General features: G+C 47.7%; 78 non-coding genes across 78 annotated transcripts; all 78 read left to right on the forward strand.

Annotated features, from left to right (window-relative positions):
* The first annotated feature begins 67 nt into the window (after positions 1-67).
* Trnat-ugu (transfer RNA threonine (anticodon UGU)) lies at positions 68-139 on the forward strand. Its single transcript has one exon. It is a non-coding gene; the product is annotated as a tRNA-Thr (tRNA).
* Positions 140-386: 247 nt separating this feature from the next.
* On the forward strand, positions 387-458 carry Trnat-ugu (transfer RNA threonine (anticodon UGU)). Its single transcript has one exon. It is a non-coding gene; the product is annotated as a tRNA-Thr (tRNA).
* Positions 459-705: 247 nt separating this feature from the next.
* Trnat-ugu (transfer RNA threonine (anticodon UGU)) lies at positions 706-777 on the forward strand. Its single transcript has one exon. It is a non-coding gene; the product is annotated as a tRNA-Thr (tRNA).
* A 247-nt stretch (positions 778-1,024) lies between these two features.
* Trnat-ugu (transfer RNA threonine (anticodon UGU)) lies at positions 1,025-1,096 on the forward strand. The gene has a single exon. It is a non-coding gene; the product is annotated as a tRNA-Thr (tRNA).
* A 247-nt stretch (positions 1,097-1,343) lies between these two features.
* Positions 1,344-1,415, forward strand: Trnat-ugu (transfer RNA threonine (anticodon UGU)). Its single transcript has one exon. It is a non-coding gene; the product is annotated as a tRNA-Thr (tRNA).
* Positions 1,416-1,662: 247 nt separating this feature from the next.
* Positions 1,663-1,734, forward strand: Trnat-ugu (transfer RNA threonine (anticodon UGU)). Its single transcript has one exon. It is a non-coding gene; the product is annotated as a tRNA-Thr (tRNA).
* Positions 1,735-1,981: 247 nt separating this feature from the next.
* Trnat-ugu (transfer RNA threonine (anticodon UGU)) lies at positions 1,982-2,053 on the forward strand. Its single transcript has one exon. It is a non-coding gene; the product is annotated as a tRNA-Thr (tRNA).
* A 247-nt stretch (positions 2,054-2,300) lies between these two features.
* On the forward strand, positions 2,301-2,372 carry Trnat-ugu (transfer RNA threonine (anticodon UGU)). The gene has a single exon. It is a non-coding gene; the product is annotated as a tRNA-Thr (tRNA).
* Positions 2,373-2,619: 247 nt separating this feature from the next.
* Trnat-ugu (transfer RNA threonine (anticodon UGU)) lies at positions 2,620-2,691 on the forward strand. Its single transcript has one exon. It is a non-coding gene; the product is annotated as a tRNA-Thr (tRNA).
* A 247-nt stretch (positions 2,692-2,938) lies between these two features.
* On the forward strand, positions 2,939-3,010 carry Trnat-ugu (transfer RNA threonine (anticodon UGU)). Its single transcript has one exon. It is a non-coding gene; the product is annotated as a tRNA-Thr (tRNA).
* A 247-nt stretch (positions 3,011-3,257) lies between these two features.
* On the forward strand, positions 3,258-3,329 carry Trnat-ugu (transfer RNA threonine (anticodon UGU)). Its single transcript has one exon. It is a non-coding gene; the product is annotated as a tRNA-Thr (tRNA).
* Positions 3,330-3,576: 247 nt separating this feature from the next.
* Positions 3,577-3,648, forward strand: Trnat-ugu (transfer RNA threonine (anticodon UGU)). Its single transcript has one exon. It is a non-coding gene; the product is annotated as a tRNA-Thr (tRNA).
* A 247-nt stretch (positions 3,649-3,895) lies between these two features.
* Trnat-ugu (transfer RNA threonine (anticodon UGU)) lies at positions 3,896-3,967 on the forward strand. The gene has a single exon. It is a non-coding gene; the product is annotated as a tRNA-Thr (tRNA).
* Positions 3,968-4,214: 247 nt separating this feature from the next.
* On the forward strand, positions 4,215-4,286 carry Trnat-ugu (transfer RNA threonine (anticodon UGU)). The gene has a single exon. It is a non-coding gene; the product is annotated as a tRNA-Thr (tRNA).
* Positions 4,287-4,533: 247 nt separating this feature from the next.
* Trnat-ugu (transfer RNA threonine (anticodon UGU)) lies at positions 4,534-4,605 on the forward strand. The gene has a single exon. It is a non-coding gene; the product is annotated as a tRNA-Thr (tRNA).
* Positions 4,606-4,852: 247 nt separating this feature from the next.
* Positions 4,853-4,924, forward strand: Trnat-ugu (transfer RNA threonine (anticodon UGU)). Its single transcript has one exon. It is a non-coding gene; the product is annotated as a tRNA-Thr (tRNA).
* A 247-nt stretch (positions 4,925-5,171) lies between these two features.
* On the forward strand, positions 5,172-5,243 carry Trnat-ugu (transfer RNA threonine (anticodon UGU)). Its single transcript has one exon. It is a non-coding gene; the product is annotated as a tRNA-Thr (tRNA).
* A 247-nt stretch (positions 5,244-5,490) lies between these two features.
* Trnat-ugu (transfer RNA threonine (anticodon UGU)) lies at positions 5,491-5,562 on the forward strand. Its single transcript has one exon. It is a non-coding gene; the product is annotated as a tRNA-Thr (tRNA).
* Positions 5,563-5,809: 247 nt separating this feature from the next.
* On the forward strand, positions 5,810-5,881 carry Trnat-ugu (transfer RNA threonine (anticodon UGU)). Its single transcript has one exon. It is a non-coding gene; the product is annotated as a tRNA-Thr (tRNA).
* Positions 5,882-6,128: 247 nt separating this feature from the next.
* Trnat-ugu (transfer RNA threonine (anticodon UGU)) lies at positions 6,129-6,200 on the forward strand. The gene has a single exon. It is a non-coding gene; the product is annotated as a tRNA-Thr (tRNA).
* A 247-nt stretch (positions 6,201-6,447) lies between these two features.
* On the forward strand, positions 6,448-6,519 carry Trnat-ugu (transfer RNA threonine (anticodon UGU)). Its single transcript has one exon. It is a non-coding gene; the product is annotated as a tRNA-Thr (tRNA).
* Positions 6,520-6,766: 247 nt separating this feature from the next.
* On the forward strand, positions 6,767-6,838 carry Trnat-ugu (transfer RNA threonine (anticodon UGU)). The gene has a single exon. It is a non-coding gene; the product is annotated as a tRNA-Thr (tRNA).
* A 247-nt stretch (positions 6,839-7,085) lies between these two features.
* Trnat-ugu (transfer RNA threonine (anticodon UGU)) lies at positions 7,086-7,157 on the forward strand. Its single transcript has one exon. It is a non-coding gene; the product is annotated as a tRNA-Thr (tRNA).
* A 247-nt stretch (positions 7,158-7,404) lies between these two features.
* On the forward strand, positions 7,405-7,476 carry Trnat-ugu (transfer RNA threonine (anticodon UGU)). Its single transcript has one exon. It is a non-coding gene; the product is annotated as a tRNA-Thr (tRNA).
* Positions 7,477-7,723: 247 nt separating this feature from the next.
* Trnat-ugu (transfer RNA threonine (anticodon UGU)) lies at positions 7,724-7,795 on the forward strand. The gene has a single exon. It is a non-coding gene; the product is annotated as a tRNA-Thr (tRNA).
* A 247-nt stretch (positions 7,796-8,042) lies between these two features.
* Trnat-ugu (transfer RNA threonine (anticodon UGU)) lies at positions 8,043-8,114 on the forward strand. Its single transcript has one exon. It is a non-coding gene; the product is annotated as a tRNA-Thr (tRNA).
* A 247-nt stretch (positions 8,115-8,361) lies between these two features.
* Trnat-ugu (transfer RNA threonine (anticodon UGU)) lies at positions 8,362-8,433 on the forward strand. The gene has a single exon. It is a non-coding gene; the product is annotated as a tRNA-Thr (tRNA).
* A 247-nt stretch (positions 8,434-8,680) lies between these two features.
* Positions 8,681-8,752, forward strand: Trnat-ugu (transfer RNA threonine (anticodon UGU)). Its single transcript has one exon. It is a non-coding gene; the product is annotated as a tRNA-Thr (tRNA).
* A 247-nt stretch (positions 8,753-8,999) lies between these two features.
* On the forward strand, positions 9,000-9,071 carry Trnat-ugu (transfer RNA threonine (anticodon UGU)). Its single transcript has one exon. It is a non-coding gene; the product is annotated as a tRNA-Thr (tRNA).
* Positions 9,072-9,318: 247 nt separating this feature from the next.
* On the forward strand, positions 9,319-9,390 carry Trnat-ugu (transfer RNA threonine (anticodon UGU)). The gene has a single exon. It is a non-coding gene; the product is annotated as a tRNA-Thr (tRNA).
* A 247-nt stretch (positions 9,391-9,637) lies between these two features.
* On the forward strand, positions 9,638-9,709 carry Trnat-ugu (transfer RNA threonine (anticodon UGU)). Its single transcript has one exon. It is a non-coding gene; the product is annotated as a tRNA-Thr (tRNA).
* Positions 9,710-9,956: 247 nt separating this feature from the next.
* Positions 9,957-10,028, forward strand: Trnat-ugu (transfer RNA threonine (anticodon UGU)). The gene has a single exon. It is a non-coding gene; the product is annotated as a tRNA-Thr (tRNA).
* A 247-nt stretch (positions 10,029-10,275) lies between these two features.
* Positions 10,276-10,347, forward strand: Trnat-ugu (transfer RNA threonine (anticodon UGU)). Its single transcript has one exon. It is a non-coding gene; the product is annotated as a tRNA-Thr (tRNA).
* A 247-nt stretch (positions 10,348-10,594) lies between these two features.
* Trnat-ugu (transfer RNA threonine (anticodon UGU)) lies at positions 10,595-10,666 on the forward strand. The gene has a single exon. It is a non-coding gene; the product is annotated as a tRNA-Thr (tRNA).
* A 247-nt stretch (positions 10,667-10,913) lies between these two features.
* On the forward strand, positions 10,914-10,985 carry Trnat-ugu (transfer RNA threonine (anticodon UGU)). Its single transcript has one exon. It is a non-coding gene; the product is annotated as a tRNA-Thr (tRNA).
* A 247-nt stretch (positions 10,986-11,232) lies between these two features.
* On the forward strand, positions 11,233-11,304 carry Trnat-ugu (transfer RNA threonine (anticodon UGU)). Its single transcript has one exon. It is a non-coding gene; the product is annotated as a tRNA-Thr (tRNA).
* A 247-nt stretch (positions 11,305-11,551) lies between these two features.
* Trnat-ugu (transfer RNA threonine (anticodon UGU)) lies at positions 11,552-11,623 on the forward strand. Its single transcript has one exon. It is a non-coding gene; the product is annotated as a tRNA-Thr (tRNA).
* Positions 11,624-11,870: 247 nt separating this feature from the next.
* On the forward strand, positions 11,871-11,942 carry Trnat-ugu (transfer RNA threonine (anticodon UGU)). The gene has a single exon. It is a non-coding gene; the product is annotated as a tRNA-Thr (tRNA).
* Positions 11,943-12,189: 247 nt separating this feature from the next.
* Positions 12,190-12,261, forward strand: Trnat-ugu (transfer RNA threonine (anticodon UGU)). Its single transcript has one exon. It is a non-coding gene; the product is annotated as a tRNA-Thr (tRNA).
* A 247-nt stretch (positions 12,262-12,508) lies between these two features.
* Trnat-ugu (transfer RNA threonine (anticodon UGU)) lies at positions 12,509-12,580 on the forward strand. Its single transcript has one exon. It is a non-coding gene; the product is annotated as a tRNA-Thr (tRNA).
* Positions 12,581-12,827: 247 nt separating this feature from the next.
* Trnat-ugu (transfer RNA threonine (anticodon UGU)) lies at positions 12,828-12,899 on the forward strand. The gene has a single exon. It is a non-coding gene; the product is annotated as a tRNA-Thr (tRNA).
* A 247-nt stretch (positions 12,900-13,146) lies between these two features.
* Trnat-ugu (transfer RNA threonine (anticodon UGU)) lies at positions 13,147-13,218 on the forward strand. The gene has a single exon. It is a non-coding gene; the product is annotated as a tRNA-Thr (tRNA).
* Positions 13,219-13,465: 247 nt separating this feature from the next.
* Positions 13,466-13,537, forward strand: Trnat-ugu (transfer RNA threonine (anticodon UGU)). Its single transcript has one exon. It is a non-coding gene; the product is annotated as a tRNA-Thr (tRNA).
* A 247-nt stretch (positions 13,538-13,784) lies between these two features.
* Positions 13,785-13,856, forward strand: Trnat-ugu (transfer RNA threonine (anticodon UGU)). The gene has a single exon. It is a non-coding gene; the product is annotated as a tRNA-Thr (tRNA).
* Positions 13,857-14,103: 247 nt separating this feature from the next.
* Trnat-ugu (transfer RNA threonine (anticodon UGU)) lies at positions 14,104-14,175 on the forward strand. Its single transcript has one exon. It is a non-coding gene; the product is annotated as a tRNA-Thr (tRNA).
* A 247-nt stretch (positions 14,176-14,422) lies between these two features.
* Trnat-ugu (transfer RNA threonine (anticodon UGU)) lies at positions 14,423-14,494 on the forward strand. Its single transcript has one exon. It is a non-coding gene; the product is annotated as a tRNA-Thr (tRNA).
* A 247-nt stretch (positions 14,495-14,741) lies between these two features.
* Positions 14,742-14,813, forward strand: Trnat-ugu (transfer RNA threonine (anticodon UGU)). Its single transcript has one exon. It is a non-coding gene; the product is annotated as a tRNA-Thr (tRNA).
* Positions 14,814-15,060: 247 nt separating this feature from the next.
* Trnat-ugu (transfer RNA threonine (anticodon UGU)) lies at positions 15,061-15,132 on the forward strand. Its single transcript has one exon. It is a non-coding gene; the product is annotated as a tRNA-Thr (tRNA).
* A 247-nt stretch (positions 15,133-15,379) lies between these two features.
* Trnat-ugu (transfer RNA threonine (anticodon UGU)) lies at positions 15,380-15,451 on the forward strand. Its single transcript has one exon. It is a non-coding gene; the product is annotated as a tRNA-Thr (tRNA).
* Positions 15,452-15,698: 247 nt separating this feature from the next.
* On the forward strand, positions 15,699-15,770 carry Trnat-ugu (transfer RNA threonine (anticodon UGU)). The gene has a single exon. It is a non-coding gene; the product is annotated as a tRNA-Thr (tRNA).
* A 247-nt stretch (positions 15,771-16,017) lies between these two features.
* Positions 16,018-16,089, forward strand: Trnat-ugu (transfer RNA threonine (anticodon UGU)). Its single transcript has one exon. It is a non-coding gene; the product is annotated as a tRNA-Thr (tRNA).
* Positions 16,090-16,336: 247 nt separating this feature from the next.
* On the forward strand, positions 16,337-16,408 carry Trnat-ugu (transfer RNA threonine (anticodon UGU)). Its single transcript has one exon. It is a non-coding gene; the product is annotated as a tRNA-Thr (tRNA).
* A 247-nt stretch (positions 16,409-16,655) lies between these two features.
* Trnat-ugu (transfer RNA threonine (anticodon UGU)) lies at positions 16,656-16,727 on the forward strand. The gene has a single exon. It is a non-coding gene; the product is annotated as a tRNA-Thr (tRNA).
* Positions 16,728-16,974: 247 nt separating this feature from the next.
* Positions 16,975-17,046, forward strand: Trnat-ugu (transfer RNA threonine (anticodon UGU)). The gene has a single exon. It is a non-coding gene; the product is annotated as a tRNA-Thr (tRNA).
* Positions 17,047-17,293: 247 nt separating this feature from the next.
* Positions 17,294-17,365, forward strand: Trnat-ugu (transfer RNA threonine (anticodon UGU)). The gene has a single exon. It is a non-coding gene; the product is annotated as a tRNA-Thr (tRNA).
* Positions 17,366-17,612: 247 nt separating this feature from the next.
* On the forward strand, positions 17,613-17,684 carry Trnat-ugu (transfer RNA threonine (anticodon UGU)). Its single transcript has one exon. It is a non-coding gene; the product is annotated as a tRNA-Thr (tRNA).
* Positions 17,685-17,931: 247 nt separating this feature from the next.
* Positions 17,932-18,003, forward strand: Trnat-ugu (transfer RNA threonine (anticodon UGU)). Its single transcript has one exon. It is a non-coding gene; the product is annotated as a tRNA-Thr (tRNA).
* Positions 18,004-18,250: 247 nt separating this feature from the next.
* Positions 18,251-18,322, forward strand: Trnat-ugu (transfer RNA threonine (anticodon UGU)). The gene has a single exon. It is a non-coding gene; the product is annotated as a tRNA-Thr (tRNA).
* A 247-nt stretch (positions 18,323-18,569) lies between these two features.
* Positions 18,570-18,641, forward strand: Trnat-ugu (transfer RNA threonine (anticodon UGU)). The gene has a single exon. It is a non-coding gene; the product is annotated as a tRNA-Thr (tRNA).
* A 247-nt stretch (positions 18,642-18,888) lies between these two features.
* Positions 18,889-18,960, forward strand: Trnat-ugu (transfer RNA threonine (anticodon UGU)). Its single transcript has one exon. It is a non-coding gene; the product is annotated as a tRNA-Thr (tRNA).
* A 247-nt stretch (positions 18,961-19,207) lies between these two features.
* On the forward strand, positions 19,208-19,279 carry Trnat-ugu (transfer RNA threonine (anticodon UGU)). Its single transcript has one exon. It is a non-coding gene; the product is annotated as a tRNA-Thr (tRNA).
* A 247-nt stretch (positions 19,280-19,526) lies between these two features.
* Positions 19,527-19,598, forward strand: Trnat-ugu (transfer RNA threonine (anticodon UGU)). The gene has a single exon. It is a non-coding gene; the product is annotated as a tRNA-Thr (tRNA).
* Positions 19,599-19,845: 247 nt separating this feature from the next.
* Trnat-ugu (transfer RNA threonine (anticodon UGU)) lies at positions 19,846-19,917 on the forward strand. Its single transcript has one exon. It is a non-coding gene; the product is annotated as a tRNA-Thr (tRNA).
* A 247-nt stretch (positions 19,918-20,164) lies between these two features.
* On the forward strand, positions 20,165-20,236 carry Trnat-ugu (transfer RNA threonine (anticodon UGU)). Its single transcript has one exon. It is a non-coding gene; the product is annotated as a tRNA-Thr (tRNA).
* A 247-nt stretch (positions 20,237-20,483) lies between these two features.
* On the forward strand, positions 20,484-20,555 carry Trnat-ugu (transfer RNA threonine (anticodon UGU)). Its single transcript has one exon. It is a non-coding gene; the product is annotated as a tRNA-Thr (tRNA).
* A 247-nt stretch (positions 20,556-20,802) lies between these two features.
* Positions 20,803-20,874, forward strand: Trnat-ugu (transfer RNA threonine (anticodon UGU)). The gene has a single exon. It is a non-coding gene; the product is annotated as a tRNA-Thr (tRNA).
* Positions 20,875-21,121: 247 nt separating this feature from the next.
* Trnat-ugu (transfer RNA threonine (anticodon UGU)) lies at positions 21,122-21,193 on the forward strand. The gene has a single exon. It is a non-coding gene; the product is annotated as a tRNA-Thr (tRNA).
* Positions 21,194-21,440: 247 nt separating this feature from the next.
* Trnat-ugu (transfer RNA threonine (anticodon UGU)) lies at positions 21,441-21,512 on the forward strand. Its single transcript has one exon. It is a non-coding gene; the product is annotated as a tRNA-Thr (tRNA).
* A 247-nt stretch (positions 21,513-21,759) lies between these two features.
* On the forward strand, positions 21,760-21,831 carry Trnat-ugu (transfer RNA threonine (anticodon UGU)). Its single transcript has one exon. It is a non-coding gene; the product is annotated as a tRNA-Thr (tRNA).
* A 247-nt stretch (positions 21,832-22,078) lies between these two features.
* Trnat-ugu (transfer RNA threonine (anticodon UGU)) lies at positions 22,079-22,150 on the forward strand. Its single transcript has one exon. It is a non-coding gene; the product is annotated as a tRNA-Thr (tRNA).
* Positions 22,151-22,397: 247 nt separating this feature from the next.
* Positions 22,398-22,469, forward strand: Trnat-ugu (transfer RNA threonine (anticodon UGU)). The gene has a single exon. It is a non-coding gene; the product is annotated as a tRNA-Thr (tRNA).
* A 247-nt stretch (positions 22,470-22,716) lies between these two features.
* On the forward strand, positions 22,717-22,788 carry Trnat-ugu (transfer RNA threonine (anticodon UGU)). Its single transcript has one exon. It is a non-coding gene; the product is annotated as a tRNA-Thr (tRNA).
* A 247-nt stretch (positions 22,789-23,035) lies between these two features.
* On the forward strand, positions 23,036-23,107 carry Trnat-ugu (transfer RNA threonine (anticodon UGU)). The gene has a single exon. It is a non-coding gene; the product is annotated as a tRNA-Thr (tRNA).
* Positions 23,108-23,354: 247 nt separating this feature from the next.
* Positions 23,355-23,426, forward strand: Trnat-ugu (transfer RNA threonine (anticodon UGU)). The gene has a single exon. It is a non-coding gene; the product is annotated as a tRNA-Thr (tRNA).
* Positions 23,427-23,673: 247 nt separating this feature from the next.
* On the forward strand, positions 23,674-23,745 carry Trnat-ugu (transfer RNA threonine (anticodon UGU)). Its single transcript has one exon. It is a non-coding gene; the product is annotated as a tRNA-Thr (tRNA).
* A 247-nt stretch (positions 23,746-23,992) lies between these two features.
* Positions 23,993-24,064, forward strand: Trnat-ugu (transfer RNA threonine (anticodon UGU)). Its single transcript has one exon. It is a non-coding gene; the product is annotated as a tRNA-Thr (tRNA).
* Positions 24,065-24,311: 247 nt separating this feature from the next.
* Positions 24,312-24,383, forward strand: Trnat-ugu (transfer RNA threonine (anticodon UGU)). Its single transcript has one exon. It is a non-coding gene; the product is annotated as a tRNA-Thr (tRNA).
* Positions 24,384-24,630: 247 nt separating this feature from the next.
* On the forward strand, positions 24,631-24,702 carry Trnat-ugu (transfer RNA threonine (anticodon UGU)). Its single transcript has one exon. It is a non-coding gene; the product is annotated as a tRNA-Thr (tRNA).
* Positions 24,703-24,704: the final 2 nt, after the last annotated feature.

Consider the following 24,704-nt stretch of genomic DNA (forward strand, 5'->3'; position numbering starts at 1 on the left):
TTTCTAAGCTCTGAAGTGTATTTTTCTCGACGGCTGTGGTGAACGCAAAGAAGCATACACTGCAACAGCCTCCTTAGCTCAGGGGCAGAGCACTGGTCTTGTAAACCAGGGGTCGTGAGTTCGATTCTCACAGGGGGCAGCACAATTTTAAATGGGCCAATGTAATACTTTGAACCGAAAATTTCCAAATAGCGAGTCTTTTCGGGCCTGAGCCAAGATCACAGATGATGATAGATGAAAGACGGCAGCACCCCGTCAGTCATCGCTGTGGACCTCAGTGGTTGCGAATTGTTGTGGCAGAGTAAATCTTTGTACGCATTTTCTAAGCTCTGAAGTGTATTTTTCTCGACGGCTGTGGTGAACGCAAAGAAGCATACACTGCAACAGCCTCCTTAGCTCAGGGGCAGAGCACTGGTCTTGTAAACCAGGGGTCGTGAGTTCGATTCTCACAGGGGGCAGCACAATTTTAAATGGGCCAATGTAATACTTTGAACCGAAAATTTCCAAATAGCGAGTCTTTTCGGGCCTGAGCCAAGATCACAGATGATGATAGATGAAAGACGGCAGCACCCCGTCAGTCATCGCTGTGGACCTCAGTGGTTGCGAATTGTTGTGGCAGAGTAAATCTTTGTACGCATTTTCTAAGCTCTGAAGTGTATTTTTCTCGACGGCTGTGGTGAACGCAAAGAAGCATACACTGCAACAGCCTCCTTAGCTCAGGGGCAGAGCACTGGTCTTGTAAACCAGGGGTCGTGAGTTCGATTCTCACAGGGGGCAGCACAATTTTAAATGGGCCAATGTAATACTTTGAACCGAAAATTTCCAAATAGCGAGTCTTTTCGGGCCTGAGCCAAGATCACAGATGATGATAGATGAAAGACGGCAGCACCCCGTCAGTCATCGCTGTGGACCTCAGTGGTTGCGAATTGTTGTGGCAGAGTAAATCTTTGTACGCATTTTCTAAGCTCTGAAGTGTATTTTTCTCGACGGCTGTGGTGAACGCAAAGAAGCATACACTGCAACAGCCTCCTTAGCTCAGGGGCAGAGCACTGGTCTTGTAAACCAGGGGTCGTGAGTTCGATTCTCACAGGGGGCAGCACAATTTTAAATGGGCCAATGTAATACTTTGAACCGAAAATTTCCAAATAGCGAGTCTTTTCGGGCCTGAGCCAAGATCACAGATGATGATAGATGAAAGACGGCAGCACCCCGTCAGTCATCGCTGTGGACCTCAGTGGTTGCGAATTGTTGTGGCAGAGTAAATCTTTGTACGCATTTTCTAAGCTCTGAAGTGTATTTTTGTCGACGGCTGTGGTGAACGCAAAGAAGCATACACTGCAACAGCCTCCTTAGCTCAGGGGCAGAGCACTGGTCTTGTAAACCAGGGGTCGTGAGTTCGATTCTCACAGGGGGCAGCACAATTTTAAATGGGCCAATGTAATACTTTGAACCGAAAATTTCCAAATAGCGAGTCTTTTCGGGCCTGAGCCAAGATCACAGATGATGATAGATGAAAGACGGCAGCACCCCGTCAGTCATCGCTGTGGACCTCAGTGGTTGCGAATTGTTGTGGCAGAGTAAATCTTTGTACGCATTTTCTAAGCTCTGAAGTGTATTTTTCTCGACGGCTGTGGTGAACGCAAAGAAGCATACACTGCAACAGCCTCCTTAGCTCAGGGGCAGAGCACTGGTCTTGTAAACCAGGGGTCGTGAGTTCGATTCTCACAGGGGGCAGCACAATTTTAAATGGGCCAATGTAATACTTTGAACCGAAAATTTCCAAATAGCGAGTCTTTTCGGGCCTGAGCCAAGATCACAGATGATGATAGATGAAAGACGGCAGCACCCCGTCAGTCATCGCTGTGGACCTCAGTGGTTGCGAATTGTTGTGGCAGAGTAAATCTTTGTACGCATTTTCTAAGCTCTGAAGTGTATTTTTCTCGACGGCTGTGGTGAACGCAAAGAAGCATACACTGCAACAGCCTCCTTAGCTCAGGGGCAGAGCACTGGTCTTGTAAACCAGGGGTCGTGAGTTCGATTCTCACAGGGGGCAGCACAATTTTAAATGGGCCAATGTAATACTTTGAACCGAAAATTTCCAAATAGCGAGTCTTTTCGGGCCTGAGCCAAGATCACAGATGATGATAGATGAAAGACGGCAGCACCCCGTCAGTCATCGCTGTGGACCTCAGTGGTTGCGAATTGTTGTGGCAGAGTAAATCTTTGTACGCATTTTCTAAGCTCTGAAGTGTATTTTTCTCGACGGCTGTGGTGAACGCAAAGAAGCATACACTGCAACAGCCTCCTTAGCTCAGGGGCAGAGCACTGGTCTTGTAAACCAGGGGTCGTGAGTTCGATTCTCACAGGGGGCAGCACAATTTTAAATGGGCCAATGTAATACTTTGAACCGAAAATTTCCAAATAGCGAGTCTTTTCGGGCCTGAGCCAAGATCACAGATGATGATAGATGAAAGACGGCAGCACCCCGTCAGTCATCGCTGTGGACCTCAGTGGTTGCGAATTGTTGTGGCAGAGTAAATCTTTGTACGCATTTTCTAAGCTCTGAAGTGTATTTTTCTCGACGGCTGTGGTGAACGCAAAGAAGCATACACTGCAACAGCCTCCTTAGCTCAGGGGCAGAGCACTGGTCTTGTAAACCAGGGGTCGTGAGTTCGATTCTCACAGGGGGCAGCACAATTTTAAATGGGCCAATGTAATACTTTGAACCGAAAATTTCCAAATAGCGAGTCTTTTCGGGCCTGAGCCAAGATCACAGATGATGATAGATGAAAGACGGCAGCACCCCGTCAGTCATCGCTGTGGACCTCAGTGGTTGCGAATTGTTGTGGCAGAGTAAATCTTTGTACGCATTTTCTAAGCTCTGAAGTGTATTTTTCTCGACGGCTGTGGTGAACGCAAAGAAGCATACACTGCAACAGCCTCCTTAGCTCAGGGGCAGAGCACTGGTCTTGTAAACCAGGGGTCGTGAGTTCGATTCTCACAGGGGGCAGCACAATTTTAAATGGGCCAATGTAATACTTTGAACCGAAAATTTCCAAATAGCGAGTCTTTTCGGGCCTGAGCCAAGATCACAGATGATGATAGATGAAAGACGGCAGCACCCCGTCAGTCATCGCTGTGGACCTCAGTGGTTGCGAATTGTTGTGGCAGAGTAAATCTTTGTACGCATTTTCTAAGCTCTGAAGTGTATTTTTCTCGACGGCTGTGGTGAACGCAAAGAAGCATACACTGCAACAGCCTCCTTAGCTCAGGGGCAGAGCACTGGTCTTGTAAACCAGGGGTCGTGAGTTCGATTCTCACAGGGGGCAGCACAATTTTAAATGGGCCAATGTAATACTTTGAACCGAAAATTTCCAAATAGCGAGTCTTTTCGGGCCTGAGCCAAGATCACAGATGATGATAGATGAAAGACGGCAGCACCCCGTCAGTCATCGCTGTGGACCTCAGTGGTTGCGAATTGTTGTGGCAGAGTAAATCTTTGTACGCATTTTCTAAGCTCTGAAGTGTATTTTTCTCGACGGCTGTGGTGAACGCAAAGAAGCATACACTGCAACAGCCTCCTTAGCTCAGGGGCAGAGCACTGGTCTTGTAAACCAGGGGTCGTGAGTTCGATTCTCACAGGGGGCAGCACAATTTTAAATGGGCCAATGTAATACTTTGAACCGAAAATTTCCAAATAGCGAGTCTTTTCGGGCCTGAGCCAAGATCACAGATGATGATAGATGAAAGACGGCAGCACCCCGTCAGTCATCGCTGTGGACCTCAGTGGTTGCGAATTGTTGTGGCAGAGTAAATCTTTGTACGCATTTTCTAAGCTCTGAAGTGTATTTTTCTCGACGGCTGTGGTGAACGCAAAGAAGCATACACTGCAACAGCCTCCTTAGCTCAGGGGCAGAGCACTGGTCTTGTAAACCAGGGGTCGTGAGTTCGATTCTCACAGGGGGCAGCACAATTTTAAATGGGCCAATGTAATACTTTGAACCGAAAATTTCCAAATAGCGAGTCTTTTCGGGCCTGAGCCAAGATCACAGATGATGATAGATGAAAGACGGCAGCACCCCGTCAGTCATCGCTGTGGACCTCAGTGGTTGCGAATTGTTGTGGCAGAGTAAATCTTTGTACGCATTTTCTAAGCTCTGAAGTGTATTTTTCTCGACGGCTGTGGTGAACGCAAAGAAGCATACACTGCAACAGCCTCCTTAGCTCAGGGGCAGAGCACTGGTCTTGTAAACCAGGGGTCGCGAGTTCGATTCTCACAGGGGGCAGCACAATTTTAAATGGGCCAATGTAATACTTTGAACCGAAAATTTCCAAATAGCGAGTCTTTTCGGGCCTGAGCCAAGATCACAGATGATGATAGATGAAAGACGGCAGCACCCCGTCAGTCATCGCTGTGGACCTCAGTGGTTGCGAATTGTTGTGGCAGAGTAAATCTTTGTACGCATTTTCTAAGCTCTGAAGTGTATTTTTCTCGACGGCTGTGGTGAACGCAAAGAAGCATACACTGCAACAGCCTCCTTAGCTCAGGGGCAGAGCACTGGTCTTGTAAACCAGGGGTCGTGAGTTCGATTCTCACAGGGGGCAGCACAATTTTAAATGGGCCAATGTAATACTTTGAACCGAAAATTTCCAAATAGCGAGTCTTTTCGGGCCTGAGCCAAGATCACAGATGATGATAGATGAAAGACGGCAGCACCCCGTCAGTCATCGCTGTGGACCTCAGTGGTTGCGAATTGTTGTGGCAGAGTAAATCTTTGTACGCATTTTCTAAGCTCTGAAGTGTATTTTTCTCGACGGCTGTGGTGAACGCAAAGAAGCATACACTGCAACAGCCTCCTTAGCTCAGGGGCAGAGCACTGGTCTTGTAAACCAGGGGTCGTGAGTTCGATTCTCACAGGGGGCAGCACAATTTTAAATGGGCCAATGTAATACTTTGAACCGAAAATTTCCAAATAGCGAGTCTTTTCGGGCCTGAGCCAAGATCACAGATGATGATAGATGAAAGACGGCAGCACCCCGTCAGTCATCGCTGTGGACCTCAGTGGTTGCGAATTGTTGTGGCAGAGTAAATCTTTGTACGCATTTTCTAAGCTCTGAAGTGTATTTTTCTCGACGGTTGTGGTGAACGCAAAGAAGCATACACTGCAACAGCCTCCTTAGCTCAGGGGCAGAGCACTGGTCTTGTAAACCAGGGGTCGTGAGTTCGATTCTCACAGGGGGCAGCACAATTTTAAATGGGCCAATGTAATACTTTGAACCGAAAATTTCCAAATAGCGAGTCTTTTCGGGCCTGAGCCAAGATCACAGATGATGATAGATGAAAGACGGCAGCACCCCGTCAGTCATCGCTGTGGACCTCAGTGGTTGCGAATTGTTGTGGCAGAGTAAATCTTTGTACGCATTTTCTAAGCTCTGAAGTGTATTTTTCTCGACGGCTGTGGTGAACGCAAAGAAGCATACACTGCAACAGCCTCCTTAGCTCAGGGGCAGAGCACTGGTCTTGTAAACCAGGGGTCGTGAGTTCGATTCTCACAGGGGGCAGCACAATTTTAAATGGGCCAATGTAATACTTTGAACCGAAAATTTCCAAATAGCGAGTCTTTTCGGGCCTGAGCCAAGATCACAGATGATGATAGATGAAAGACGGCAGCACCCCGTCAGTCATCGCTGTGGACCTCAGTGGTTGCGAATTGTTGTGGCAGAGTAAATCTTTGTACGCATTTTCTAAGCTCTGAAGTGTATTTTTCTCGACGGCTGTGGTGAACGCAAAGAAGCATACACTGCAACAGCCTCCTTAGCTCAGGGGCAGAGCACTGGTCTTGTAAACCAGGGGTCGTGAGTTCGATTCTCACAGGGGGCAGCACAATTTTAAATGGGCCAATGTAATACTTTGAACCGAAAATTTCCAAATAGCGAGTCTTTTCGGGCCTGAGCCAAGATCACAGATGATGATAGATGAAAGACGGCAGCACCCCGTCAGTCATCGCTGTGGACCTCAGTGGTTGCGAATTGTTGTGGCAGAGTAAATCTTTGTACGCATTTTCTAAGCTCTGAAGTGTATTTTTCTCGACGGCTGTGGTGAACGCAAAGAAGCATACACTGCAACAGCCTCCTTAGCTCAGGGGCAGAGCACTGGTCTTGTAAACCAGGGGTCGTGAGTTCGATTCTCACAGGGGGCAGCACAATTTTAAATGGGCCAATGTAATACTTTGAACCGAAAATTTCCAAATAGCGAGTCTTTTCGGGCCTGAGCCAAGATCACAGATGATGATAGATGAAAGACGGCAGCACCCCGTCAGTCATCGCTGTGGACCTCAGTGGTTGCGAATTGTTGTGGCAGAGTAAATCTTTGTACGCATTTTCTAAGCTCTGAAGTGTATTTTTCTCGACGGCTGTGGAGAACGCAAAGAAGCATACACTGCAACAGCCTCCTTAGCTCAGGGGCAGAGCACTGGTCTTGTAAACCAGGGGTCGTGAGTTCGATTCTCACAGGGGGCAGCACAATTTTAAATGGGCCAATGTAATACTTTGAACCGAAAATTTCCAAATAGCGAGTCTTTTCGGGCCTGAGCCAAGATCACAGATGATGATAGATGAAAGACGGCAGCACCCCGTCAGTCATCGCTGTGGACCTCAGTGGTTGCGAATTGTTGTGGCAGAGTAAATCTTTGTACGCATTTTCTAAGCTCTGAAGTGTATTTTTCTCGACGGCTGTGGTGAACGCAAAGAAGCATACACTGCAACAGCCTCCTTAGCTCAGGGGCAGAGCACTGGTCTTGTAAACCAGGGGTCGTGAGTTCGATTCTCACAGGGGGCAGCACAATTTTAAATGGGCCAATGTAATACTTTGAACCGAAAATTTCCAAATAGCGAGTCTTTTCGGGCCTGAGCCAAGATCACAGATGATGATAGATGAAAGACGGCAGCACCCCGTCAGTCATCGCTGTGGACCTCAGTGGTTGCGAATTGTTGTGGCAGAGTAAATCTTTGTACGCATTTTCTAAGCTCTGAAGTGTATTTTTCTCGACGGCTGTGGTGAACGCAAAGAAGCATACACTGCAACAGCCTCCTTAGCTCAGGGGCAGAGCACTGGTCTTGTAAACCAGGGGTCGTGAGTTCGATTCTCACAGGGGGCAGCACAATTTTAAATGGGCCAATGTAATACTTTGAACCGAAAATTTCCAAATAGCGAGTCTTTTCGGGCCTGAGCCAAGATCACAGATGATGATAGATGAAAGACGGCAGCACCCCGTCAGTCATCGCTGTGGACCTCAGTGGTTGCGAATTGTTGTGGCAGAGTAAATCTTTGTACGCATTTTCTAAGCTCTGAAGTGTATTTTTCTCGACGGCTGTGGTGAACGCAAAGAAGCATACACTGCAACAGCCTCATTAGCTCAGGGGCAGAGCACTGGTCTTGTAAACCAGGGGTCGTGAGTTCGATTCTCACAGGGGGCAGCACAATTTTAAATGGGCCAATGTAATACTTTGAACCGAAAATTTCCAAATAGCGAGTCTTTTCGGGCCTGAGCCAAGATCACAGATGATGATAGATGAAAGACGGCAGCACCCCGTCAGTCATCGCTGTGGACCTCAGTGGTTGCGAATTGTTGTGGCAGAGTAAATCTTTGTACGCATTTTCTAAGCTCTTAAGTGTATTTTTCTCGACGGCTGTGGTGAACGCAAAGAAGCATACACTGCAACAGCCTCCTTAGCTCAGGGGCAGAGCACTGGTCTTGTAAACCAGGGGTCGTGAGTTCGATTCTCACAGGGGGCAGCACAATTTTAAATGGGCCAATGTAATACTTTGAACCGAAAATTTCCAAATAGCGAGTCTTTTCGGGCCTGAGCCAAGATCACAGATGATGATAGATGAAAGACGGCAGCACCCCGTCAGTCATCGCTGTGGACCTCAGTGGTTGCGAATTGTTGTGGCAGAGTAAATCTTTGTACGCATTTTCTAAGCTCTGAAGTGTATTTTTCTCGACGGCTGTGGTGAACGCAAAGAAGCATACACTGCAACAGCCTCCTTAGCTCAGGGGCAGAGCACTGGTCTTGTAAACCAGGGGTCGTGAGTTCGATTCTCACAGGGGGCAGCACAATTTTAAATGGGCCAATGTAATACTTTGAACCGAAAATTTCCAAATAGCGAGTCTTTTCGGGCCTGAGCCAAGATCACAGATGATGATAGATGAAAGACGGCAGCACCCCGTCAGTCATCGCTGTGGACCTCAGTGGTTGCGAATTGTTGTGGCAGAGTAAATCTTTGTACGCATTTTCTAAGCTCTGAAGTGTATTTTTCTCGACGGCTGTGGTGAACGCAAAGAAGCATACACTGCAACAGCCTCCTTAGCTCAGGGGCAGAGCACTGGTCTTGTAAACCAGGGGTCGTGAGTTCGATTCTCACAGGGGGCAGCACAATTTTAAATGGGCCAATGTAATACTTTGAACCGAAAATTTCCAAATAGCGAGTCTTTTCGGGCCTGAGCCAAGATCACAGATGATGATAGATGAAAGACGGCAGCACCCCGTCAGTCATCGCTGTGGACCTCAGTGGTTGCGAATTGTTGTGGCAGAGTAAATCTTTGTACGCATTTTCTAAGCTCTGAAGTGTATTTTTCTCGACGGCTGTGGTGAACGCAAAGAAGCATACACTGCAACAGCCTCCTTAGCTCAGGGGCAGAGCACTGGTCTTGTAAACCAGGGGTCGTGAGTTCGATTCTCACAGGGGGCAGCACAATTTTAAATGGGCCAATGTAATACTTTGAACCGAAAATTTCCAAATAGCGAGTCTTTTCGGGCCTGAGCCAAGATCACAGATGATGATAGATGAAAGACGGCAGCACCCCGTCAGTCATCGCTGTGGACCTCAGTGGTTGCGAATTGTTGTGGCAGAGTAAATCTTTGTACGCATTTTCTAAGCTCTGAAGTGTATTTTTCTCGACGGCTGTGGTGAACGCAAAGAAGCATACACTGCAACAGCCTCCTTAGCTCAGGGGCAGAGCACTGGTCTTGTAAACCAGGGGTCGTGAGTTCGATTCTCACAGGGGGCAGCACAATTTTAAATGGGCCAATGTAATACTTTGAACCGAAAATTTCCAAATAGCGAGTCTTTTCGGGCCTGAGCCAAGATCACAGATGATGATAGATGAAAGACGGCAGCACCCCGTCAGTCATCGCTGTGGACCTCAGTGGTTGCGAATTGTTGTGGCAGAGTAAATCTTTGTACGCATTTTCTAAGCTCTGAAGTGTATTTTTCTCGACGGCTGTGGTGAACGCAAAGAAGCATACACTGCAACAGCCTCCTTAGCTCAGGGGCAGAGCACTGGTCTTGTAAACCAGGGGTCGTGAGTTCGATTCTCACAGGGGGCAGCACAATTTTAAATGGGCCAATGTAATACTTTGAACCGAAAATTTCCAAATAGCGAGTCTTTTCGGGCCTGAGCCAAGATCACAGATGATGATAGATGAAAGACGGCAGCACCCCGTCAGTCATCGCTGTGGACCTCAGTGGTTGCGAATTGTTGTGGCAGAGTAAATCTTTGTACGCATTTTCTAAGCTCTGAAGTGTATTTTTCTCGACGGCTGTGGTGAACGCAAAGAAGCATACACTGCAACAGCCTCCTTAGCTGAGGGGCAGAGCACTGGTCTTGTAAACCAGGGGTCGTGAGTTCGATTCTCACAGGGGGCAGCACAATTTTAAATGGGCCAATGTAATACTTTGAACCGAAAATTTCCAAATAGCGAGTCTTTTCGGGCCTGAGCCAAGATCACAGATGATGATAGATGAAAGACGGCAGCACCCCGTCAGTCATCGCTGTGGACCTCAGTGGTTGCGAATTGTTGTGGCAGAGTAAATCTTTGTACGCATTTTCTAAGCTCTGAAGTGTATTTTTCTCGACGGCTGTGGTGAACGCAAAGAAGCATACACTGCAACAGCCTCCTTAGCTCAGGGGCAGAGCACTGGTCTTGTAAACCAGGGGTCGTGAGTTCGATTCTCACAGGGGGCAGCACAATTTTAAATGGGCCAATGTAATACTTTGAACCGAAAATTTCCAAATAGCGAGTCTTTTCGGGCCTGAGCCAAGATCACAGATGATGATAGATGAAAGACGGCAGCACCCCGTCAGTCATCGCTGTGGACCTCAGTGGTTGCGAATTGTTGTGGCAGAGTAAATCTTTGTACGCATTTTCTAAGCTCTGAAGTGTATTTTTCTCGACGGCTGTGGTGAACGCAAAGAAGCGTACACTGCAACAGCCTCCTTAGCTCAGGGGCAGAGCACTGGTCTTGTAAACCAGGGGTCGTGAGTTCGATTCTCACAGGGGGCAGCACAATTTTAAATGGGCCAATGTAATACTTTGAACCGAAAATTTCCAAATAGCGAGTCTTTTCGGGCCTGAGCCAAGATCACAGATGATGATAGATGAAAGACGGCAGCACCCCGTCAGTCATCGCTGTGGACCTCAGTGGTTGCGAATTGTTGTGGCAGAGTAAATCTTTGTACGCATTTTCTAAGCTCTGAAGTGTATTTTTCTCGACGGCTGTGGTGAACGCAAAGAAGCATACACTGCAACAGCCTCCTTAGCTCAGGGGCAGAGCACTGGTCTTGTAAACCAGGGGTCGTGAGTTCGATTCTCACAGGGGGCAGCACAATTTTAAATGGGCCAATGTAATACTTTGAACCGAAAATTTCCAAATAGCGAGTCTTTTCGGGCCTGAGCCAAGATCACAGATGATGATAGATGAAAGACGGCAGCACCCCGTCAGTCATCGCTGTGGACCTCAGTGGTTGCGAATTGTTGTGGCAGAGTAAATCTTTGTACGCATTTTCTAAGCTCTGAAGTGTATTTTTCTCGACGGCTGTGGTGAACGCAAAGAAGCATACACTGCAACAGCCTCCTTAGCTCAGGGGCAGAGCACTGGTCTTGTAAACCAGGGGTCGTGAGTTCGATTCTCACAGGGGGCAGCACAATTTTAAATGGGCCAATGTAATACTTTGAACCGAAAATTTCCAAATAGCGAGTCTTTTCGGGCCTGAGCCAAGATCACAGATGATGATAGATGAAAGACGGCAGCACCCCGTCAGTCATCGCTGTGGACCTCAGTGGTTGCGAATTGTTGTGGCAGAGTAAATCTTTGTACGCATTTTCTAAGCTCTGAAGTGTATTTTTCTCGACGGCTGTGGTGAACGCAAAGAAGCATTGACTGCAACAGCCTCCTTAGCTCAGGGGCAGAGCACTGGTCTTGTAAACCAGGGGTCGTGAGTTCGATTCTCACAGGGGGCAGCACAATTTTAAATGGGCCAATGTAATACTTTGAACCGAAAATTTCCAAATAGCGAGTCTTTTCGGGCCTGAGCCAAGATCACAGATGATGATAGATGAAAGACGGCAGCACCCCGTCAGTCATCGCTGTGGACCTCAGTGGTTGCGAATTGTTGTGGCAGAGTAAATCTTTGTACGCATTTTCTAAGCTCTGAAGTGTATTTTTCTCGACGGCTGTGGTGAACGCAAAGAAGCATACACTGCAACAGCCTCCTTAGCTCAGGGGCAGAGCACTGGTCTTGTAAACCAGGGGTCGTGAGTTCGATTCTCACAGGGGGCAGCACAATTTTAAATGGGCCAATGTAATACTTTGAACCGAAAATTTCCAAATAGCGAGTCTTTTCGGGCCTGAGCCAAGATCACAGATGATGATAGATGAAAGACGGCAGCACCCCGTCAGTCATCGCTGTGGACCTCAGTGGTTGCGAATTGTTGTGGCAGAGTAAATCTTTGTACGCATTTTCTAAGCTCTGAAGTGTATTTTTCTCGACGGCTGTGGTGAACGCAAAGAAGCATACACTGCAACAGCCTCCTTAGCTCAGGGGCAGAGCACTGGTCTTGTAAACCAGGGGTCGTGAGTTCGATTCTCACAGGGGGCAGCACAATTTTAAATGGGCCAATGTAATACTTTGAACCGAAAATTTCCAAATAGCGAGTCTTTTCGGGCCTGAGCCAAGATCACAGATGATGATAGATGAAAGACGGCAGCACCCCGTCAGTCATCGCTGTGGACCTCAGTGGTTGCGAATTGTTGTGGCAGAGTAAATCTTTGTACGCATTTTCTAAGCTCTGAAGTGTATTTTTCTCGACGGCTGTGGTGAACGCAAAGAAGCATACACTGCAACAGCCTCCTTAGCTCAGGGGCAGAGCACTGGTCTTGTAAACCAGGGGTCGTGAGTTCGATTCTCACAGGGGGCAGCACAATTTTAAATGGGCCAATGTAATACTTTGAACCGAAAATTTCCAAATAGCGAGTCTTTTCGGGCCTGAGCCAAGATCACAGATGATGATAGATGAAAGACGGCAGCACCCCGTCAGTCATCGCTGTGGACCTCAGTGGTTGCGAATTGTTGTGGCAGAGTAAATCTTTGTACGCATTTTCTAAGCTCTGAAGTGTATTTTTCTCGACGGCTGTGGTGAACGCAAAGAAGCATACACTGCAACAGCCTCCTTAGCTCAGGGGCAGAGCACTGGTCTTGTAAACCAGGGGTCGTGAGTTCGATTCTCACAGGGGGCAGCACAATTTTAAATGGGCCAATGTAATACTTTGAACCGAAAATTTCCAAATAGCGAGTCTTTTCGGGCCTGAGCCAAGATCACAGATGATGATAGATGAAAGACGGCAGCACCCCGTCAGTCATCGCTGTGGACCTCAGTGGTTGCGAATTGTTGTGGCAGAGTAAATCTTTGTACGCATTTTCTAAGCTCTGAAGTGTATTTTTCTCGACGGCTGTGGTGAACGCAAAGAAGCATACACTGCAACAGCCTCCTTAGCTCAGGGGCAGAGCACTGGTCTTGTAAACCAGGGGTCGTGAGTTCGATTCTCACAGGGGGCAGCACAATTTTAAATGGGCCAATGTAATACTTTGAACCGAAAATTTCCAAATAGCGAGTCTTTTCGGGCCTGAGCCAAGATCACAGATGATGATAGATGAAAGACGGCAGCACCCCGTCAGTCATCGCTGTGGACCTCAGTGGTTGCGAATTGTTGTGGCAGAGTAAATCTTTGTACGCATTTTCTAAGCTCTGAAGTGTATTTTTCTCGACGGCTGTGGTGAACGCAAAGAAGCATACACTGCAACAGCCTCCTTAGCTCAGGGGCAGAGCACTGGTCTTGTAAACCAGGGGTCGTGAGTTCGATTCTCACAGGGGGCAGCACAATTTTAAATGGGCCAATGTAATACTTTGAACCGAAAATTTCCAAATAGCGAGTCTTTTCGGGCCTGAGCCAAGATCACAGATGATGATAGATGAAAGACGGCAGCACCCCGTCAGTCATCGCTGTGGACCTCAGTGGTTGCGAATTGTTGTGGCAGAGTAAATCTTTGTACGCATTTTCTAAGCTCTGAAGTGTATTTTTCTCGACGGCTGTGGTGAACGCAAAGAAGCATACACTGCAACAGCCTCCTTAGCTCAGGGGCAGAGCACTGGTCTTGTAAACCAGGGGTCGTGAGTTCGATTCTCACAGGGGGCAGCACAATTTTAAATGGGCCAATGTAATACTTTGAACCGAAAATTTCCAAATAGCGAGTCTTTTCGGGCCTGAGCCAAGATCACAGATGATGATAGATGAAAGACGGCAGCACCCCGTCAGTCATCGCTGTGGACCTCAGTGGTTGCGAATTGTTGTGGCAGAGTAAATCTTTGTACGCATTTTCTAAGCTCTGAAGTGTATTTTTCTCGACGGCTGTGGTGAACGCAAAGAAGCATACACTGCAACAGCCTCCTTAGCTCAGGGGCAGAGCACTGGTCTTGTAAACCAGGGGTCGTGAGTTCGATTCTCACAGGGGGCAGCACAATTTTAAATGGGCCAATGTAATACTTTGAACCGAAAATTTCCAAATAGCGAGTCTTTTCGGGCCTGAGCCAAGATCACAGATGATGATAGATGAAAGACGGCAGCACCCCGTCAGTCATCGCTGTGGACCTCAGTGGTTGCGAATTGTTGTGGCAGAGTAAATCTTTGTACGCATTTTCTAAGCTCTGAAGTGTATTTTTCTCGACGGCTGTGGTGAACGCAAAGAAGCATTGACTGCAACAGCCTCCTTAGCTCAGGGGCAGAGCACTGGTCTTGTAAACCAGGGGTCGTGAGTTCGATTCTCACAGGGGGCAGCACAATTTTAAATGGGCCAATGTAATACTTTGAACCGAAAATTTCCAAATAGCGAGTCTTTTCGGGCCTGAGCCAAGATCACAGATGATGATAGATGAAAGACGGCAGCACCCCGTCAGTCATCGCTGTGGACCTCAGTGGTTGCGAATTGTTGTGGCAGAGTAAATCTTTGTACGCATTTTCTAAGCTCTGAAGTGTATTTTTCTCGACGGCTGTGGTGAACGCAAAGAAGCATACACTGCAACAGCCTCCTTAGCTCAGGGGCAGAGCACTGGTCTTGTAAACCAGGGGTCGTGAGTTCGATTCTCACAGGGGGCAGCACAATTTTAAATGGGCCAATGTAATACTTTGAACCGAAAATTTCCAAATAGCGAGTCTTTTCGGGCCTGAGCCAAGATCACAGATGATGATAGATGAAAGACGGCAGCACCCCGTCAGTCATCGCTGTGGACCTCAGTGGTTGCGAATTGTTGTGGCAGAGTAAATCTTTGTACGCATTTTCTAAGCTCTGAAGTGTATTTTTCTCGACGGCTGTGGTGAACGCAAAGAAGCATACACTGCAACAGCCTCCTTAGCTCAGGGGCAGAGCACTGGTCTTGTAAACCAGGGGTCGTGAGTTCGATTCTCACAGGGGGCAGCACAATTTTAAATGGGCCAATGTAATACTTTGAACCGAAAATTTCCAAATAGCGAGTCTTTTCGGGCCTGAGCCAAGATCACAGATGATGATAGATGAAAGACGGCAGCACCCCGTCAGTCATCGCTGTGGACCTCAGTGGTTGCGAATTGTTGTGGCAGAGTAAATCTTTGTACGCATTTTCTAAGCTCTGAAGTGTATTTTTCTCGACGGCTGTGGTGAACGCAAAGAAGCATACACTGCAACAGCCTCCTTAGCTCAGGGGCAGAGCACTGGTCTTGTAAACCAGGGGTCGTGAGTTCGATTCTCACAGGGGGCAGCACAATTTTAAATGGGCCAATGTAATACTTTGAACCGAAAATTTCCAAATAGCGAGTCTTTTCGGGCCTGAGCCAAGATCACAGATGATGATAGATGAAAGACGGCAGCACCCCGTCAGTCATCGCTGTGGACCTCAGTGGTTGCGAATTGTTGTGGCAGAGTAAATCTTTGTACGCATTTTCTAAGCTCTGAAGTGTATTTTTCTCGACGGCTGTGGTGAACGCAAAGAAGCATACACTGCAACAGCCTCCTTAGCTCAGGGGCAGAGCACTGGTCTTGTAAACCAGGGGTCGTGAGTTCGATTCTCACAGGGGGCAGCACAATTTTAAATGGGCCAATGTAATACTTTGAACCGAAAATTTCCAAATAGCGAGTCTTTTCGGGCCTGAGCCAAGATCACAGATGATGATAGATGAAAGACGGCAGCACCCCGTCAGTCATCGCTGTGGACCTCAGTGGTTGCGAATTGTTGTGGCAGAGTAAATCTTTGTACGCATTTTCTAAGCTCTGAAGTGTATTTTTCTCGACGGCTGTGGTGAACGCAAAGAAGCATACACTGCAACAGCCTCCTTAGCTCAGGGGCAGAGCACTGGTCTTGTAAACCAGGGGTCGTGAGTTCGATTCTCACAGGGGGCAGCACAATTTTAAATGGGCCAATGTAATACTTTGAACCGAAAATTTCCAAATAGCGAGTCTTTTCGGGCCTGAGCCAAGATCACAGATGATGATAGATGAAAGACGGCAGCACCCCGTCAGTCATCGCTGTGGACCTCAGTGGTTGCGAATTGTTGTGGCAGAGTAAATCTTTGTACGCATTTTCTAAGCTCTGAAGTGTATTTTTCTCGACGGCTGTGGTGAACGCAAAGAAGCATACACTGCAACAGCCTCCTTAGCTCAGGGGCAGAGCACTGGTCTTGTAAACCAGGGGTCGTGAGTTCGATTCTCACAGGGGGCAGCACAATTTTAAATGGGCCAATGTAATACTTTGAACCGAAAATTTCCAAATAGCGAGTCTTTTCGGGCCTGAGCCAAGATCACAGATGATGATAGATGAAAGACGGCAGCACCCCGTCAGTCATCGCTGTGGACCTCAGTGGTTGCGAATTGTTGTGGCAGAGTAAATCTTTGTACGCATTTTCTAAGCTCTGAAGTGTATTTTTCTCGACGGCTGTGGTGAACGCAAAGAAGCATTGACTGCAACAGCCTCCTTAGCTCAGGGGCAGAGCACTGGTCTTGTAAACCAGGGGTCGTGAGTTCGATTCTCACAGGGGGCAGCACAATTTTAAATGGGCCAATGTAATACTTTGAACCGAAAATTTCCAAATAGCGAGTCTTTTCGGGCCTGAGCCAAGATCACAGATGATGATAGATGAAAGACGGCAGCACCCCGTCAGTCATCGCTGTGGACCTCAGTGGTTGCGAATTGTTGTGGCAGAGTAAATCTTTGTACGCATTTTCTAAGCTCTGAAGTGTATTTTTCTCGACGGCTGTGGTGAACGCAAAGAAGCATACACTGCAACAGCCTCCTTAGCTCAGGGGCAGAGCACTGGTCTTGTAAACCAGGGGTCGTGAGTTCGATTCTCACAGGGGGCAGCACAATTTTAAATGGGCCAATGTAATACTTTGAACCGAAAATTTCCAAATAGCGAGTCTTTTCGGGCCTGAGCCAAGATCACAGATGATGATAGATGAAAGACGGCAGCACCCCGTCAGTCATCGCTGTGGACCTCAGTGGTTGCGAATTGTTGTGGCAGAGTAAATCTTTGTACGCATTTTCTAAGCTCTGAAGTGTATTTTTCTCGACGGCTGTGGTGAACGCAAAGAAGCATACACTGCAACAGCCTCCTTAGCTCAGGGGCAGAGCACTGGTCTTGTAAACCAGGGGTCGTGAGTTCGATTCTCACAGGGGGCAGCACAATTTTAAATGGGCCAATGTAATACTTTGAACCGAAAATTTCCAAATAGCGAGTCTTTTCGGGCCTGAGCCAAGATCACAGATGATGATAGATGAAAGACGGCAGCACCCCGTCAGTCATCGCTGTGGACCTCAGTGGTTGCGAATTGTTGTGGCAGAGTAAATCTTTGTACGCATTTTCTAAGCTCTGAAGTGTATTTTTCTCGACGGCTGTGGTGAACGCAAAGAAGCATACACTGCAACAGCCTCCTTAGCTCAGGGGCAGAGCACTGGTCTTGTAAACCAGGGGTCGTGAGTTCGATTCTCACAGGGGGCAGCACAATTTTAAATGGGCCAATGTAATACTTTGAACCGAAAATTTCCAAATAGCGAGTCTTTTCGGGCCTGAGCCAAGATCACAGATGATGATAGATGAAAGACGGCAGCACCCCGTCAGTCATCGCTGTGGACCTCAGTGGTTGCGAATTGTTGTGGCAGAGTAAATCTTTGTACGCATTTTCTAAGCTCTGAAGTGTATTTTTCTCGACGGCTGTGGTGAACGCAAAGAAGCATACACTGCAACAGCCTCCTTAGCTCAGGGGCAGAGCACTGGTCTTGTAAACCAGGGGTCGTGAGTTCGATTCTCACAGGGGGCAGCACAATTTTAAATGGGCCAATGTAATACTTTGAACCGAAAATTTCCAAATAGCGAGTCTTTTCGGGCCTGAGCCAAGATCACAGATGATGATAGATGAAAGACGGCAGCACCCCGTCAGTCATCGCTGTGGACCTCAGTGGTTGCGAATTGTTGTGGCAGAGTAAATCTTTGTACGCATTTTCTAAGCTCTGAAGTGTATTTTTCTCGACGGCTGTGGTGAACGCAAAGAAGCATACACTACAACAGCCTCCTTAGCTCAGGGGCAGAGCACTGGTCTTGTAAACCAGGGGTCGTGAGTTCGATTCTCACAGGGGGCAGCACAATTTTAAATGGGCCAATGTAATACTTTGAACCGAAAATTTCCAAATAGCGAGTCTTTTCGGGCCTGAGCCAAGATCACAGATGATGATAGATGAAAGACGGCAGCACCCCGTCAGTCATCGCTGTGGACCTCAGTGGTTGCGAATTGTTGTGGCAGAGTAAATCTTTGTACGCATTTTCTAAGCTCTGAAGTGTATTTTTCTCGACGGCTGTGGTGAACGCAAAGAAGCATACACTGCAACAGCCTCCTTAGCTCAGGGGCAGAGCACTGGTCTTGTAAACCAGGGGTCGTGAGTTCGATTCTCACAGGGGGCAGCACAATTTTAAATGGGCCAATGTAATACTTTGAACCGAAAATTTCCAAATAGCGAGTCTTTTCGGGCCTGAGCCAAGATCACAGATGATGATAGATGAAAGACGGCAGCACCCCGTCAGTCATCGCTGTGGACCTCAGTGGTTGCGAATTGTTGTGGCAGAGTAAATCTTTGTACGCATTTTCTAAGCTCTGAAGTGTATTTTTCTCGACGGCTGTGGTGAACGCAAAGAAGCATACACTGCAACAGCCTCCTTAGCTCAGGGGCAGAGCACTGGTCTTGTAAACCAGGGGTCGTGAGTTCGATTCTCACAGGGGGCAGCACAATTTTAAATGGGCCAATGTAATACTTTGAACCGAAAATTTCCAAATAGCGAGTCTTTTCGGGCCTGAGCCAAGATCACAGATGATGATAGATGAAAGACGGCAGCACCCCGTCAGTCATCGCTGTGGACCTCAGTGGTTGCGAATTGTTGTGGCAGAGTAAATCTTTGTACGCATTTTCTAAGCTCTGAAGTGTATTTTTCTCGACGGCTGTGGTGAACGCAAAGAAGCATACACTGCAACAGCCTCCTTAGCTCAGGGGCAGAGCACTGGTCTTGTAAACCAGGGGTCGTGAGTTCGATTCTCACAGGGGGCAGCACAATTTTAAATGGGCCAATGTAATACTTTGAACCGAAAATTTCCAAATAGCGAGTCTTTTCGGGCCTGAGCCAAGATCACAGATGATGATAGATGAAAGACGGCAGCACCCCGTCAGTCATCGCTGTGGACCTCAGTGGTTGCGAATTGTTGTGGCAGAGTAAATCTTTGTACGCATTTTCTAAGCTCTGAAGTGTATTTTTCTCGACGGCTGTGGTGAACGCAAAGAAGCATACACTGCAACAGCCTCCTTAGCTCAGGGGCAGAGCACTGGTCTTGTAAACCAGGGGTCGTGAGTTCGATTCTCACAGGGGGCAGCACAATTTTAAATGGGCCAATGTAATACTTTGAACCGAAAATTTCCAAATAGCGAGTCTTTTCGGGCCTGAGCCAAGATCACAGATGATGATAGATGAAAGACGGCAGCACCCCGTCAGTCATCGCTGTGGACCTCAGTGGTTGCGAATTGTTGTGGCAGAGTAAATCTTTGTACGCATTTTCTACGCTCTGAAGTGTATTTTTCTCGACGGCTGTGGTGAACGCAAAGAAGCATACACTGCAACAGCCTCCTTAGCTCAGGGGCAGAGCACTGGTCTTGTAAACCAGGGGTCGTGAGTTCGATTCTCACAGGGGGCAGCACAATTTTAAATGGGCCAATGTAATACTTTGAACCGAAAATTTCCAAATAGCGAGTCTTTTCGGGCCTGAGCCAAGATCACAGATGATGATAGATGAAAGACGGCAGCACCCCGTCAGTCATCGCTGTGGACCTCAGTGGTTGCGAATTGTTGTGGCAGAGTAAATCTTTGTACGCATTTTCTAAGCTCTGAAGTGTATTTTTCTCGACGGTTGTGGTGAACGCAAAGAAGCATACACTGCAACAGCCTCCTTAGCTCAGGGGCAGAGCACTGGTCTTGTAAACCAGGGGTCGTGAGTTCGATTCTCACAGGGGGCAGCACAATTTTAAATGGGCCAATGTAATACTTTGAACCGAAAATTTCCAAATAGCGAGTCTTTTCGGGCCTGAGCCAAGATCACAGATGATGATAGATGAAAGACGGCAGCACCCCGTCAGTCATCGCTGTGGACCTCAGTGGTGGCGAATTGTTGTGGCAGAGTAAATCTTTGTACGCATTTTCTAAGCTCTGAAGTGTATTTTTCTCGACGGCTGTGTTGAACGCAAAGAAGCATACACTGCAACAGCCTCCTTAGCTCATGGGCAGAGCACTGGTCTTGTAAACCAGGGGTCGTGAGTTCGATTCTCACAGGGGGCAGCACAATTTTAAATGGGCCAATGTAATACTTTGAACCGAAAATTTCCAAATAGCGAGTCTTTTCGGGCCTGAGCCAAGATCACAGATGATGATAGATGAAAGACGGCAGCACCCCGTCAGTCATCGCTGTGGACCTCAGTGGTTGCGAATTGTTGTGGCAGAGTAAATCTTTGTACGCATTTTCTAAGCTCTGAAGTGTATTTTTCTCGACGGCTGTGGTGAACGCAAAGAAGCATACACTGCAACAGCCTCCTTAGCTCAGGGGCAGAGCACTGGTCTTGTAAACCAGGGGTCGTGAGTTCGATTCTCACAGGGGGCAGCACAATTTTAAATGGGCCAATGTAATACTTTGAACCGAAAATTTCCAAATAGCGAGTCTTTTCGGGCCTGAGCCAAGATCACAGATGATGATAGATGAAAGACGGCAGCACCCCGTCAGTCATCGCTGTGGACCTCAGTGGTTGCGAATTGTTGTGGCAGAGTAAATCTTTGTACGCATTTTCTAAGCTCTGAAGTGTATTTTTCTCGACGGCTGTGGTGAACGCAAAGAAGCATACACTGCAACAGCCTCCTTAGCTCAGGGGCAGAGCACTGGTCTTGTAAACCAGGGGTCGTGAGTTCGATTCTCACAGGGGGCAGCACAATTTTAAATGGGCCAATGTATTACTTTGAACCGAAAATTTCCAAATAGCGAGTCTTTTCGGGCCTGAGCCAAGATCACAGATGATGATAGATGAAAGACGGCAGCACCCCGTCAGTCATCGCTGTGGACCTCAGTGGTTGCGAATTGTTGTGGCAGAGTAAATCTTTGTACGCATTTTCTAAGCTCTGAAGTGTATTTTTCTCGACGGCTGTGGTGAACGCAAAGAAGCATACACTGCAACAGCCTCCTTAGCTCAGGGGCAGAGCACTGGTCTTGTAAACCAGGGGTCGTGAGTTCGATTCTCACAGGGGGCAGCACAATTTTAAATGGGCCAATGTAATACTTTGAACCGAAAATTTCCAAATAGCGAGTCTTTTCGGGCCTGAGCCAAGATCACAGATGATGATAGATGAAAGACGGCAGCACCCCGTCAGTCATCGCTGTGGACCTCAGTGGTTGCGAATTGTTGTGGCAGAGTAAATCTTTGTACGCATTTTCTAAGCTCTGAAGTGTATTTTTCTCGACGGCTGTGGAGAACGCAAAGAAGCATACACTGCAACAGCCTCCTTAGCTCAGGGGCAGAGCACTGGTCTTGTAAACCAGGGGTCGTGAGTTCGATTCTCACAGGGGGCAGCACAATTTTAAATGGGCCAATGTAATACTTTGAACCGAAAATTTCCAAATAGCGAGTCTTTTCGGGCCTGAGCCAAGATCACAGATGATGATAGATGAAAGACGGCAGCACCCCGTCAGTCATCGCTGTGGACCTCAGTGGTTGCGAATTGTTGTGGCAGAGTAAATCTTTGTACGCATTTTCTAAGCTCTGAAGTGTATTTTTCTCGACGGCTGTGGTGAACGCAAAGAAGCATACACTGCAACAGCCTCCTTAGCTCAGGGGCAGAGCACTGGTCTTGTAAACCAGGGGTCGTGAGTTCGATTCTCACAGGGGGCAGCACAATTTTAAATGGGCCAATGTAATACTTTGAACCGAAAATTTCCAAATAGCGAGTCTTTTCGGGCCTGAGCCAAGATCACAGATGATGATAGATGAAAGACGGCAGCACCCCGTCAGTCATCGCTGTGGACCTCAGTGGTTGCGAATTGTTGTGGCAGAGTAAATCTTTGTACGCATTTTCTAAGCTCTGAAGTGTATTTTTCTCGACGGTTGTGGTGAACGCAAAGAAGCATACACTGCAACAGCCTCCTTAGCTCAGGGGCAGAGCACTGGTCTTGTAAACCAGGGGTCGTGAGTTCGATTCTCACAGGGGGCAGCACAATTTTAAATGGGCCAATGTAATACTTTGAACCGAAAATTTCCAAATAGCGAGTCTTTTCGGGCCTGAGCCAAGATCACAGATGATGATAGATGAAAGACGGCAGCACCCCGTCAGTCATCGCTGTGGACCTCAGTGGTGGCGAATTGTTGTGGCAGAGTAAATCTTTGTACGCATTTTCTAAGCTCTGAAGTGTATTTTTCTCGACGGCTGTGGTGAACGCAAAGAAGCAAACACTGCAACAGCCTCCTTAGCTCATGGGCAGAGCACTGGTCTTGTAAACCAGGGGTCGTGAGTTCGATTCTCACAGGGGGCAGCACAATTTTAAATGGGCCAATGTAATACTTTGAACCGAAAATTTCCAAATAGCGAGTCTTTTCGGGCCTGAGCCAAGATCACAGATGATGATAGATGAAAGACGGCAGCACCCCGTCAGTCATCGCTGTGGACCTCAGTGGTTGCGAATTGTTGTGGCAGAGTAAATCTTTGTACGCATTTTCTAAGCTCTGAAGTGTATTTTTCTCGACGGCTGTGGTGAACGCAAAGAAGCATACACTGCAACAGCCTCCTTAGCTCAGGGGCAGAGCACTGGTCTTGTAAACCAGGGGTCGTGAGTTCGATTCTCACAGGGGGCAGCACAATTTTAAATGGGCCAATGTAATACTTTGAACCGAAAATTTCCAAATAGCGAGTCTTTTCGGGCCTGAGCCAAGATCACAGATGATGATAGATGAAAGACGGCAGCACCCCGTCAGTCATCGCTGTGGACCTCAGTGGTTGCGAATTGTTGTGGCAGAGTAAATCTTTGTACGCATTTTCTAAGCTCTGAAGTGTATTTTTCTCGACGGCTGTGGTGAACGCAAAGAAGCATACACTGCAACAGCCTCCTTAGCTCAGGGGCAGAGCACTGGTCTTGTAAACCAGGGGTCGTGAGTTCGATTCTCACAGGGGGCAGCACAATTTTAAATGGGCCAATGTATTACTTTGAACCGAAAATTTCCAAATAGCGAGTCTTTTCGGGCCTGAGCCAAGATCACAGATGATGATAGATGAAAGACGGCAGCACCCCGTCAGTCATCGCTGTGGACCTCAGTGGTTGCGAATTGTTGTGGCAGAGTAAATCTTTGTACGCATTTTCTAAGCTCTGAAGTGTATTTTTCTCGACGGCTGTGGTGAACGCAAAGAAGCATACACTGCAACAGCCTCCTTAGCTCAGGGGCAGAGCACTGGTCTTGTAAACCAGGGGTCGTGAGTTCGATTCTCACAGGGGGCAGCACAATTTTAAATGGGCCAATGTAATACTTTGAACCGAAAATTTCCAAATAGCGAGTCTTTTCGGGCCTGAGCCAAGATCACAGATGATGATAGATGAAAGACGGCAGCACCCCGTCAGTCATCGCTGTGGACCTCAGTGGTTGCGAATTGTTGTGGCAGAGTAAATCTTTGTACGCATTTTCTAAGCTCTGAAGTGTATTTTTCTCGACGGCTGTGGAGAACGCAAAGAAGCATACACTGCAACAGCCTCCTTAGCTCAGGGGCAGAGCACTGGTCTTGTAAACCAGGGGTCGTGAGTTCGATTCTCACAGGGGGCAGCACAATTTTAAATGGGCCAATGTAATACTTTGAACCGAAAATTTCCAAATAGCGAGTCTTTTCGGGCCTGAGCCAAGATCACAGATGATGATAGATGAAAGACGGCAGCACCCCGTCAGTCATCGCTGTGGACCTCAGTGGTGGCGAATTGTTGTGGCAGAGTAAATCTTTGTACGCATTTTCTAAGCTCTGAAGTGTATTTTTCTCGACGGCTGTGGTGAACGCAAAGAAGCATACACTGCAACAGCCTCCTTAGCTCAGGGGCAGAGCACTGGTCTTGTAAACCAGGGGTCGTGAGTTCGATTCTCACAGGGGGCAGCACAATTTTAAATGGGCCAATGTAATACTTTGAACCGAAAATTTCCAAATAGCGAGTCTTTTCGGGCCTGAGCCAAGATCACAGATGATGATAGATGAAAGACGGCAGCACCCCGTCAGTCATCGCTGTGGACCTCAGTGGTTGCGAATTGTTGTGGCAGAGTAAATCTTTGTACGCATTTTCTAAGCTCTGAAGTGTATTTTTCTCGACGGCTGTGGTGAACGCAAAGAAGCATACACTGCAACAGCCTCCTTAGCTCAGGGGCAGAGCACTGGTCTTGTAAACCAGGGGTCGTGAGTTCGATTCTCACAGGGGGCAGCACAATTTTAAATGGGCCAATGTAATACTTTGAACCGAAAATTTCCAAATAGCGAGTCTTTTAGGGCCTGAGCCAAGATCACAGATGATGATAGATGAAAGACGGCAGCACCCCGTCAGTCATCGCTGTGGACCTCAGTGGTTGCGAATTGTTGTGGCAGAGTAAATCTTTGTACGCATTTTCTAAGCTCTGAAGTGTATTTTTCTCGACGGCTGTGGTGAACGCAAAGAAGCATACACTGCAACAGCCTCCTTAGCTCAGGGGCAGAGCACTGGTCTTGTAAACCAGGGGTCGTGAGTTCGATTCTCACAGGGGGCAGC

Source organism: Schistocerca nitens, chromosome 1 (assembly GCF_023898315.1).
Source record: "Schistocerca nitens isolate TAMUIC-IGC-003100 chromosome 1, iqSchNite1.1, whole genome shotgun sequence".
Classification (NCBI taxonomy): Eukaryota; Metazoa; Arthropoda; class Insecta; order Orthoptera; family Acrididae; genus Schistocerca; species Schistocerca nitens.